The 10152-nt window shown below is 40.2% G+C and overlaps 1 long non-coding RNA gene across 1 annotated transcript in view; it reads left to right on the top strand.

The window, feature by feature from the left end:
* Positions 1 to 8530: 8530 nt before the first annotated feature.
* The window catches only part of LOC102375448, a 36053-nt gene continuing 34431 nt past the window's right edge, over positions 8531 to 10152 (top strand). Inside the window, exon 1 of the long non-coding RNA XR_001357847.2 lies at positions 8531 to 8566. This is a non-coding gene — a long non-coding RNA (uncharacterized LOC102375448). The remainder of the gene's footprint in view (positions 8567 to 10152) is intronic.

Raw genomic sequence — 10152 nt, 5'->3', positions numbered from 1 at the left:
GATCCTTTTCTGCCTCTGCACTGACAAGGAGGGAGTTCCCCAGCCTGTAGGTATGCTGCTGGTTCTTCCTCCCCAGGTGCAGCACCTTGCACTTGTCAGTGTTGAAATCCGTCCTGTTCTCATCTGCCCACCCCTGTAACTTGTCTAGGTCCAATTGCAGCCTATTCCTCCCTTCTAGCGTGCCCACATCCCGCCACATCTTAGTGTCATTGGCAAATTTGAATACGGTGCTTTATACCCCCTTGTCCAAGTCACTGATGAAGATGTTGAACAGCGCAGGTCCGAGGACCGAGCCCTGGGGGACCCCACTGCCCACATCCCTCCAGGTTGAAAATGACCCATCCATCACCACTTTCTGGGTGCGACCCTCCAGCCAGTTAGTGACCCATTTGAACTGTGGCGTGCACCATCAGGTGTGTCGCCAACAGATCCAGAGAGGTGCTCTTGCCCCTCTATTCGACATTGCTGAGGCCACAGCTGGAGTACGTTGTCCAGTTCTGGGCACCACACTTCAAGAAGGATGTGGACAAGCTCAAAAGGGTGCAGAGAAGGTCTACCCACATGATCAAGGGTCTGGGGGACAGGCCCTATGAGGAGAGACTTCTGGATCTGGGTTAGTTCAGCCTGACCAAAACAAGGCTGAGAGGTAACTTGATAGCCACCTACAAATATGTCAAGGGAGAATACCATGATCAAGAAGAACTTTTCAGAAAAGCCCGCCCCCTGCCCTCTCCCCCCACTGGAAGACGCAGACCAATGGACACAAGCTAGTCGAGGAAAAGTTTCAGCTGGACATAAGGAAAGACTTCTTTTATGTACAGGTAATTAGAATCTGGAACACACTTCCAGCAGAGGTGGTGGAGTCGCCATCTTTGGTGGTCTTCAAGAGTAGGCTGGACAAAAACCTCATTAAGCTCGTTTGAGCCTAATTACCTCTTGCCCATGGCAGGGGACTGGACTTGATGATCTTACAGGTCCCATCCGGTCCTTCTTTCTATGGTTCTATGATTCACTTATATGCTTTTTCTCAGAGTACTGGGAAAGGGAAAAATATTAATATACTGTAAATTATGCATTGAATTATACAGTGCTTATTATTACAGGGCCACTCAACAATCTTAAGGTGCTACACAAGAACTATTTCACCCAGTAGATTTATGGGAAACAACTGACACTTTTTGACTGAACAATCAAACTCTTTTTCTTTAAAAGACAGATCCTAGGGGAAAAAATCAGTGATGAGAGGTGCACATGGACAGGAGAAAAATGCACACCAGAGCAAGTGGTATTAGTACTCCACAGCAGGCTTGACATGTGTTGTCTCAGGTAACAGACCTTAACCTAAATGACTACTCTGCACATAAATATTGCACCAAGGATGCCCACTTGTGACTACTAACCATACTCTCCTAAACAACTTTTTGCAGTTATGTTCCATGGAGCCCATTTGGGTTATGACCAAGCTTTGTGTATGCAGTTTTAAAAACAGGGACAGAATTGGAGTCCTCAGTGCTGACCTTGCCCAACCACTTATTTCTGTGAAGCCTGGCAAATATGGAAACAGGCTGACACAGCTCTGTCAGCCTGTTTCCATATATGCCCTTCTCTTATTAACTGGATTCAAGACAGTTAATTAGGTGTATTTGTTCATGTTAATTTATCAAGTTTTTGTCTTCATTTATTCTGAATTATACAATTCTGATGGTCAAGGCCTTCAGTTTAAAAGGCAGTTTCACCTACAAAAAATATACAGATCATATATGTGAATGGTCACAATTTCAAAATGTAGTGAGAAGAAGTGATCAGGTTAGTTTTAAAATGTCTGAGAGAAAAAACATAGGGCCCAGTCCTGTAAACTTAACTCACATTAGTCTTCACTTCGGCAGCAAATCCCATTGTTTTCAACAGGATGCTTCAAGTGAATAAGAAAGAATCTCTAACTTTAGCAGATCTACTCATATGTGTAAGGAAGGAACATTAACTTCACTGGCACTACTTGCAGAAATAAAGAAATATAGACCTCCAGAAGGAGGAGTCTTGAGCATAAAGACTATTCCTATCAGTAAGGGACTGGAAGACTTAAGGAGAAAGTCAGACCTCTTTATTCTGTACTAATATTGATTTTAGTAAATTGCTAAATTTAGAGCAATTAAATATAGTGAAAGTAATTAAATGCAAAAGTGCTGTAGGAATGGTAATGGAAGTCCAAGCTTAATGTAGAATACTTCAACATTGTAGTGCTTCTGGATTTTTTAATGTGCAAGGATTTTTTCCAGATTGAGACTTTCTGGAATTATGTGACCCCTATTTGGTTCTTCAGTATTGTTCCACAGTCTCCTCAATGGTTTCCATTGTAAAGTGAAATCCACCTTTTAAAAAAAAAATAAAGGCGTAATAATTTTAAGTCACAGTGCACTGCTCATGCCCAGAAGAACCTCGATCACTTCCAAATTCAAGGTCTAATAAAAATTGGAAGCACTCCAGTAATTTTAAATTACTTTGCACATTGAAGAGTGATTTAAAATCACTGAAGTGATTCAATTTTTTTTTATATATGCACTTCAATTTGTAAGTGAGTCAGACAGACAGCATCACATTGTAGAGGTTCAAGACATATTGAACTAATTTAAACATTTTTAATTCAAAAAGAAGGAAGAAAAGAAACAAAGAAAGAGTAATGAGGATGATAATAGGAAGCTGGAAAGCCCCCTCACTTATCGTCACTGGTCAAGCAAAGGCCCATTACCATTAGGAAAGAAAAACAGTGGATGGGTACTCCAATGTGATCAAGGAGACATAGGCTCCTTAATGTCATAGCAGTGATCAAGATAAAGGACCACCAGAGTTGGTGGGGTCAGGGCAAAGCACTATGATTATGTTGATTTTTCAGAGGCATTTACACAACTGCTACATTTGTGTTTTTTCTCTCAATGATCTAGTCTGGCTCAGTGAAATAGCTGACAGACGGAGGATCTATTGGCTTGGGGGAGGTTGAAGGAAGACACGCATACATAAACGTGCATGCACATACAGTGCACAAAATACATGCATGTGTAGTCTGTATGTAGGCTTCACAATATTGTCTACCTGAGAATGGTATATATGATGAAAGAAAAAGCTGGCATATGGATCTGCCCAGAGGCTTGTGAGCACTTATTTCAGCATCTATGCATTTATGCATAAATTTAAAATATGGACATGGGAAAAGGCCTCTGTTTCCACAACATAAAGGCACTGGATCATTTAGTCAATGTTGCTAATATTCAATGTGATACGCAAATAGCAACTAACACAAAAATAACACACAAATAACAAAAAGATAAGTGTTTTTCTATCAAAGCATTTGGTGAGAGGTTGCCATCCTCTTACTTTGTATATCCATTTGGAATCTGTGATATTCATTTGGTTAAACAGGGATTTTGAAGCAGGTGGCAAGTTAAAGCTTCACATAGCAAGCACATGTATAGACAGCAACAACAACAACAGTGCAGTGAGTAGCTTGTCTGAAAGGGGATAGTTTTTATTTGACTTTGAGCACAGAAAAACTTGTCTCTGTTAAAGGACCAAAAAGAAAATGTCAAGAGAGAAGTGTTCAAGGGAAGCTTAAAATTGAATGCAAAATCACCCACTCTGGGTAGGTTTTTATTGTGGGGCCTCTGGTTTAATCCAAACTGACATCAGTTTGGCACTAGTCTCCAGCTGCATTCCTTCTATGTGCTATTATAGGCAGCAAGTTCAAAACGCCAACAATAACAAAAAAGGCTTGGATTTCCAAAGGCACAGAGTTGCCTAACTCTGGCTTTGTTTTGTGTGTGTGTGTGTGTGTGTGTGTGTGTGTGTGTGTGTGTAGTTTACCATTTATTCTGCCTCAGTGTCTAGCTAGCGCAGCTCCCTGGTTTTTCTCCCCTTCCAGGGTTTGCCTCCCTTAGAAAATTAGGATGCATTAGAATACATCCTTGAAGAGTCCTGTTAAAAATTATTATAATGTAAATGGTTTAACCATCAGTGTAGACATGTTTAACATTGTTAGCTGGTCTTCAGTAAAATGCTGCTAGAATCAATGATTTCACCATGACTAGCTGACAAGATCTAAAATATTACTTGTCTCTTCCTGCAACCACTAAACCATGTTTAACTTTGTATTAGTTTATGCAACTTGTTAAGATTTTGTTCTTACCTAATCTCCTAGTGAAGAAAAACCATGAGAAAAGCATCCCTCTTTGAAGCATTGAACCTAAATGGGTTTAACGGTACTTAATTGATTCCCAGCGGGCACACCTACACAAGATGCTTTACTCGAGATTAGAGCAAATTACTGCGCAGTGGGTGTGTCTACACAAGACATGTTAATGCACAGTAGCCTAATTTAATGCACATTATGGGTGCACATTTACACATATGCATCCATAATGCTCATTAAAAATGGTGAAATTAGGCTAATTCTGCCTAAATTTGATGCCTGCATTTGGAGGTATCAAATTTAGACATGATTAGTTAAAGCGCATTAACACACATATAGAAGTGACCGGGCACTAACATTAGTGCCAGGTCTGCCCAACCACTGGGGCACATGGCAGGGACTTTAGTGCCAAGTGAACTAACTTTAGTGCCAAGTCTCTGCAGGCAAAAAGGCCTGCCAAAAATCACTTAATACGCATTTGTTTAATTCACATTAAATTTAGTCACGCTTAAATGCACTTGTAGATACACCCAGTAAGTTTCACCATCTACATGTGCAGAAACGTACTGAATAGTAATTTGCTCTAATTGGGAGCAAATTTTCTATCTGTAAATGCAAGTAGCAAATTTACTTGGGAATAATTATTGAGTAGTATGGCAAGTGTAAACTGCCTACCAGGAGCACATCTGCTTCTGATCAGCCAGGCAGCAGGGGGTGGGAACTTGCTCCCTGCCCCTGGGAGTTGCCCGCTGCTGAGGTAGGCTCTGCCACTAGAGCCCAGGTGGGGACAATGTCCCCCTGCCACAGCAGCAAAGAGCTCCCAGCCCAACTCTGCAGCTGCAGAGCAGGGGCTTGGAACAATCATCTCCCAGCCCCTGCTCTGTCATTGGGCTGGCAGCTCCCTGCTTCTGGGGCAAGGGGGACATTTTCCTCACTTGGACTCTGGTGGCAGAGCCCTCCCCAGCAGCAGGCAGCTCCTGGGGCCTGGTAGCAATCTCCTAGCCCCCACCAGGAGGCAGCTGTTTCCTGGCCCTATGCTCCCTGTCAGTCCCTGGGTTAGCACCCAGAGGGAGCCTAGACCTACCCCTGGCTGCTGCAGGGGGCCAGTGCAGGGCTGGTGGGGGTGAGATCAGACTGCTGCCTTGAGCAGCAAATCTGCTCTCACTTCCCTGCACCTGTAGACACCTGCCTGGGGTGAGTTTACGCTAGAGTTTTGTGTTTGGCCTTTAGTAAACTAGCCTTGCCGTGGAAGTCAGAGACCCAACCTGTCACTATGTTTGCTTGTCTGCATACCTAATACACTTTCTAAGAGTCATCCTATGCTTTTAGCTATAAACACCAGACAGTCAACTTTTTAAAGATGGAATAAAATTCTCCTTTACATTTAACATTGCAGATCTCAGTTTCCTTCCCATGGATTTAGCTCTCTTACTTCTACTTTAGTCATGATCATTTTATTTTCTATAATCATCAGTGAGCACAAGCACCATGGACTTCAATTCCTTTGATGTCTTCACGGTTGTCTTTGTAATAACAGTGCAAGTGTCCATCTATGGTTAGGAACTGATCAGATTTATTATGCACTAATGGCAAACCCCAGTCTCCTCTGTAGGTTACTTTATTCCTTTCAAAAAGGAAGCATGCATTTTATTCTTGTGCGATGATGATCCAGTGCTTCCCCTTGGCACATGCTTGACATTGGGTTTACCTGTGTCTTCACAGGCAGCAAGATTTTAACACCAGCAGCTGGTTATCTTTTCTTCTATTGCCTGGCAATAGGTAAAAACAGAAGAATGGGGAAAATGGATCACATATAGGAAATCAAGACTCCCCTAGTAAAACCTGGGTGCACACAGAAAATTAATGTAGACTTGGTGTAGACCATTGTAGGCAGTCACAACTTGCTTTTCCTTGTTTGAAGGACCACAACTTAAAAGTGTCTACAGACAGCTTCCAACATCTGAGCTGCTCTTTTACATTCCATTTTCATTCACTAAGTGTGCAGTCTTTCCCCTCCCCCCCCTCAATTTCATCTTCCATAGGGGGTGATTTCTAGTTCTTTATCACATCCTTGAGTCTCTAGGGCTTTGGTGATATGTTTTTTCATTTATATCACATTGTAATAGGATAGCCTCTCAGACACAACTATAATTATTGACTTGTATAATGGCCACTTTACTTGAAGCCATTGGGGAATTTTAAGTCCAATACAATACAAAGGAATGACCCACTGGCAAGCCATTTTAATGAGGGGAATTTCCTTTTCTTCTGTGGTCTCTCTCCTAGCTCTACTATCCACACACTATCCACAACAATACTATACACATCTACCAGCCACTTCCCTGGATTTTACAGAAGGTATTCCTGTAGCACTTCTTGCTTAACTAAAAAAATCTTTGTGCATAAATTCCCCCAAACATCATTACAAAATAGGAGTGTGGCTATCTGTATATTTACTAGGGTGGATTTTTTTCTTATCATGCTAGAAGCATTGAATCACTTTCTGAAACTGGCTGGGGTTTCTTTAAGACAGTACTGTCTGTTGCAGAGGCAGCAAAACAATGCCATTGTTATGGTAGCTATTCATTTTCATTTAGTAGGTAAATCAATATTCACATAAAGCTTGAGTAACTTGTTGGCACTAACCATTGAAACCCTATTTTCATCTAAATTTGTCAAGATTCAAGCTTGTCGGCTTTTTTATTTTAAAAAGGGATGCATATTTTCATCTGACATTACACTGAATCGATACAAATAATAAATTGTAATAATGGAATTATTAGCATTGCCTATATATTCTCAAGGAGAGGGGTGTTTTGGGGGGAGAGGGTAAATAAATCAGTTAAAGGCAAAGCAAGAAACCTTTGTGTGTGATTGAAAGAGGGATATTTCCCTCTCCACAGATTATAGACGTATGTTGTACTGTACACACCGTCTGTAAGCACTTTAGAAAATCCTGGTTGCTTAGCGTAGTCTTAAATCAGGCATATTGCCAATTGTGGATTTAAGCAGAGGATAGCAGGGTCATTTTCCTAGGAGTTCCTTTACAGTTCAGTCTTTTCTTGGTGTTAATGCTTTTACCGCCATTGGGTAAAGGGAGGGGAGGCTTGGAATACCCTGCCCCAGGGCCTCCTAAACTGTACATCTGTCATGGATCATGTCATGGAACAGAAATGTTTGTTTTTGCTCCCATTCATTTCAGCTGGCAGCCAGTTATTATTAGAATGAAAAATTAAGCTATTATGCAGTGGAAGCCTTGCTGCCTCTATCAAATTTATGGAGTTAATACAACAAAATTATCCTTTATAGCGGGTATAAGTAGCTGTATGTATAATGCAGGCCCCTTCTTGATCAGTCCAAATACAAAATGGCAGCCTTGTTTTCATTATCATTGTTAAAGCTCTCTTACAATGTCACCATATTTCAGAGGTTGCAGTCGAGCAGTTATTCAGTCAAAAGTGGTATTGGTGAGGTGGTTAGGCATACAACTGACTAGGCTACCTTACTGTTATATGCTTTAGGCTTAGAACACCCCCCTCCCCTGGATAAAACCCATAAAAACCATTAAAACTGCCATTTACTGGGTCAGACAATAGGTCTACCTTGCCCAGTATCCTGTGTCACATGACACAGCATTTTTCATTAAATAAAATCTACACTGCCTTTCATGATTTTTTACACATACTAATCTCTATTTATTTACACGAACGGCAAACTCCTTCAACTTTTGTTTAGTGAATGAGTGCATTGGCTGTGGTTGTTATTATTATTTTTAAATAAAATGTAGAGGTGGCTGAACTGTTTTATCAAGTATCAGCTGCCATTGGAAATTTGGGGGTTTGAAAGTTTGACTCCAGTTCATGTGCGCAAACTTCTTAAGCAAAAAAAACAGGCCTGATGAAAATATAAGGTAAAAGATGAAGCAAACTGCATCAAGAGAAGACAAGCAAATACAGAGAAAAATATATGGAACAATAGCTATACAGATATAAAGGTACTATAATTCTATGTATATACAGAACACACTTCATACAAGACAAACACTTGTGCTTGTGACATTCTGGTTTATGAAGGGTAGCTTACTATCCTTAATTCATAGTGCAGATTTGACTTTAGTTAAAAATGTTGTAAATCTCTGTTAAGTTATGTGTTACAGTAGGGTAACTCTGTTGAAGCCAAAAGACACATGTAATAATGAATGATCAGTCCAGTCTGTGTTTTTTTTTTAATAAGTACTATAGTAAAGTGGCCACAAAAGGGTTAACAGTGTTACCAAAAGTATTATGGGATGGAGGCATGCTTTACCTCTCCCTCTCCTACCTCCTGTTTTGCTAGGTGAGCTTGCCTTATCATCCTTCTGGAATATAGCTCCTAGTCTCCAGTACTGTGAGTAGATTGTTTTTTCAACATGGCAATGTGTTTTACAAGCTCAGAGTTTTGTGAAAATATTTCGGTTCATAATACTTTAAATTCCCTGGGATTCAAACATTTCTGATGAGATCCTCCATATAAAGTTTATTAATCTGCGTTTATCAGTATCATAAAACATCAATAATTGATTTTTGAGCTGCTCCTTTGGAAAGAAGAAAAGCATATTTTGCTCCTGTGTACTGTTTAAATAATATTGTATTTAATGCATGAGGTGTAGATAATCTATAGTGAATAGAAAGTAACATTATGCTTTGATGGCTAGTGAATCGTGGAGAAAAGTAGATGTAAGAAAAAGTTACAGAAAGCTTATAGCTAAATACAATATACTCTCTTAATAAAACAAAAATGAGACATGCTATAATCCAACATTTCCATCTGGAGGATCACATAATCTGAGAGAACATTGATATCTACATTTCAGTTCATAAATATAGTGTTCAAAGAAAAATCCTGAGGAAAGGAAATTCCCAATGTTTAGCTGTGACAATAAGTGATCCTTAGTAAAAAAAAATGCCACGTGAAAGGTTAAGCTCAAATTTAGGATCCATCTGAAGTCATGTTTGGTTCAGATCCCAACTAAACCAACAATCAATCAGCCCAAGTGAAGAAAAATTAATGCAACTCAGCTCATGTGATTAGCACGCTCATTACCACCTACATTGGCTCCACTCAGGCAATCTTTCTCTTGACTAGGTGTCTAGCCAACCAACTTTCCTAAGGCCAAGAATTACACAACCTTCCGATTGTCCTTTTGTCTGTGGTGTCATCTGTTGTGCAGAAAAGCCCAAACAGCTTTTCTATCATCCCAAAAAGCTTAGTGCTATACCTGTCCTTAGGATCTGTGGGAAGTTTATCTAGAAGTGTGCCAGGTAGAGTAGGAAAGTAGAGCACTAAGCTTTTTGGGATGCTACTTTGCTGCTGACTTTCAGATAATTTACTTGCTATTTAGATTATCAGCTGATACATGGAGAGAGAATGTTTTCCTGCTCCTCTTGCCTCATGGGGTGGAGATAGCAGGAGTTTCCTGTCCCCCCGGGATCGCTTTATGAAAATGAGAAAAGACAGAGGGTTTTCCAAGGCAGATTAATGAAGAAGTGCTGGGCATCTACAAAAGGTGTGAGTAGCAGACATTTGTCTACCTGCTTTCAGTAAGTTTAAAGTTGGTGTGGGGAGCTGTCTGTAAGACCTCAGTCTCCAAATAAACCTCAAGCAGCTGATTTAATGCTTGTCTTTGTGACCAGACCCTGCAGAATCAGGTTCATGTATTTGATTAGGTTCTACTTGTGACAATCTCTGAACAACTGTCCAAGGCATGGCAGATTACAATAATAAAATTATTACTGGTAATAAAATACCTTGCATTTACCATATTTACTCAAATCTAAAATGATCCTCACTTTAAGATGATCCCCAATAATTAGATTGTATATATGGAAACTTTGTAAACTTGTGATTTTTTTTCAGGTATAGAATATAATTATCAGATGTTTGTCTTGAATTTGTTCCCCTTCCAATGTTACAGCAGGGGAAATAGTGGCTGG

Source organism: Alligator sinensis, unplaced genomic scaffold (genome assembly GCF_000455745.1).
Source record: "Alligator sinensis unplaced genomic scaffold, ASM45574v1 scaffold939_1, whole genome shotgun sequence".
Taxonomy (NCBI): domain Eukaryota; kingdom Metazoa; phylum Chordata; order Crocodylia; family Alligatoridae; genus Alligator; species Alligator sinensis.
The sequence above is the reverse complement of the archived record's forward strand: the minus strand, read 5'-3'. Positions and strand labels throughout refer to the sequence as shown.